A 2,329-nucleotide genomic window follows, 5' to 3' on the forward strand; every position below is an offset into this window, starting at 1 on the left:
GTAAGTCTCCATTTTTTACAGAGGGACTCTGTATACTTGGGAATGCCTTCAACAGTCAGGTACATTGCAATTGTGTTTTACTTTTACTTCTTGATTTCACATAACTTGAAGTTCAGTCAAGGTTGAGGAATCAGGACATTCTTAGGTCTTTCTTGAACATGTGCACAGCTATATTTACACATGAGATTTTTTTTTTTTTTTTTTTTTACAATGTGCTGACTTTCTGAATACATTTAAAAGGATAAATAGTCCTTTCAACGCAGAGGAAAAGAACAGACATTACTCTAGCACAGAGTCAAAGCCAAGGGAACTACAAAGCACACTTGGGTGTTCACTGTGCAATACACATGAGATTTTTAGATTCCTAGGAATATGTCAGCAAGTGAGTCAGTTCAGTCGCTTAGTCGTGTCTGACTCTTTGCGGCCCCGTGAACTGCAGCACACCAGGCCTCCCTGTCCATCACCAACTCCTGGAGTTTACTTAAACTCGTGTCCATTGAGTCAGTGATGCCATCCTACCATCTAATCCTCTGTTATCCCCTTCTCCTCCTGCCCTCAGTCTTTCCAAACATCAGGGTCTTTTCCAATGAGTCAGCTCTTCGCATCAGGTGGCCAAAGTATTGGAGTTTCAGCTTCAACATCAGGAATATGTCATAGCTTTTCCAAGTCCCTATGGTCATCTTTGGCCACCTCATGCGAAGAGATGACTCATTGGAAAAGACCCAGACGCTGGGAGGGATTGGGGGCAGGAGGAGAAGGGGATGACAGAGGATGAGATGGTTGGATGGCATCACTGACTCGATGGACATGAGTTTGAGTAAACTCCTGGAGTTGGTGATGGACAGGGAGGCCTGGTGTGCTGCAGTTCATGGGGTCTCAAAGAGTCGGACACGACTGAGCGACTGAACAGAACTGAACTGAATGGTCATCTTACTCCTAAACTTACGTTCTCCACTTATTCTATTAGCTATAGTGTTAAAACATTTGTAAATGTACTGCAACCTTTCCCTTGCGACCTCAGAAGTTTTTATCACTTAGGTCAAATAACGACAGACTTTTGATTGGTGTCTTCAGGGAATTGCAAAAAACCAAATAATGAATTTTGTTTGAGAATGAAGCTCTGAAGGGGAAAAAAAAAAAAAAAAAAAGACTCCCTGCCCCATTCTTGCTCCCTCTAGTGACCAAGAATATAGCCTGTTATTTTTCAAAGCTGCTTCAGATTTAGGGCCAAAAGTGGACCTAGGGTAAATACAATGCCACACATTTGCTATTCTTTCTGACATTCAGTCACTTTTCTTGTCTAATTGATTCTTGGTTGATACAAGCCTTTGGTTAACTCTCAGAATTATAAAAAAATTTTGATTATGATAATATTTGCCCTTTTGGGGAATGTTTTTACAATAGGGTAAATTTTCAGAGGTCCTCTTTTTGCCATTTTCCCTGCTGCTGCTGCTTAGTTGCTTCAGTTGTGTCCAACTCTGCATGACCCTAGGGATTGCAGCCTGCCAGGCTCCTATGTCCTTGGGGATTCTCTAGGCAAGAGTACTAGAGTGGGTTGCCATATACTTCCCAACAAGGCATTGTCCTTCAGGGCATCTTCCCAACCCAGGTCTCCTGCTTTGCAGGCAGATTCATTACCACTGAGCCACCAGGAAAGCCCATCATTTTCACTGGTATTACCCAATTGCTTCCTTTATGAATTGAGAGCTAAAGGGCAACAAACTTGAATAATTTGTCCAAAAAGTAGTCAAAGTGGTGCTATTTACACAAGACCTATCCACAAAATGTGTGTGATACATAGAATTCTAAGATTATGTGCAACTACTGCCCTTCTGGCAGAAGTGTCTATGATTATTAAGAACTTTTTCTATACATATTATGTGTTAGATTCAAATTCTATACTGCTGCTAAGTCGCTTCACTAGTGTCCGACTCTGTGCGACCCCATAGACGGCAGCCCACCAGGCTCCCCGGCCTCTGGGATTCTCCAGGCAAGAACACTGGAGTGGGTTGCCATTTCCTTCTCCAATGCATGAGGTGAAAAGTGAAGGTGATGTCGCTAAGTTGTGTCGGACTCTTAACAACCCTATGGACTGCGGCCTACCAGGCTCCTCCGTCCATGGGATTTTCCAGGCAAGAGTACTGGAGTGGGGTGCCATCACCTTCTCCGAATTCTATACTATAGCTATGATATAACATGGAATAAAACCTGCACTTTTAAAACATACCAACTTGATTATGGTTTCCCAGAAACTCAGTAAGTTTGATGAATTGTGGTTCAGGTCAGTCCAGTTCAGTTCAGTCACTCAGTCGTGTCCGACTCTTTGCGA

At 42.9% G+C, this 2,329-nt stretch overlaps 1 non-coding gene across 1 annotated transcript; it reads right to left on the bottom strand.

Annotated features, from left to right (window-relative positions):
* Window positions 1-208: 208 nt before the first annotated feature.
* LOC138988695 (small nucleolar RNA SNORA22) lies at window positions 209-342 on the bottom strand. The gene has a single exon (XR_011464961.1). It is a non-coding gene; the product is annotated as a small nucleolar RNA SNORA22 (small nucleolar RNA).
* Between the last annotated feature and the right edge of the window lie 1,987 nt (window positions 343-2,329).

The sequence above is a fragment of the Bos mutus genome, chromosome 7, assembly GCF_027580195.1.
Source record: "Bos mutus isolate GX-2022 chromosome 7, NWIPB_WYAK_1.1, whole genome shotgun sequence".
NCBI classification, from domain to species: Eukaryota; Metazoa; Chordata; class Mammalia; order Artiodactyla; family Bovidae; genus Bos; species Bos mutus.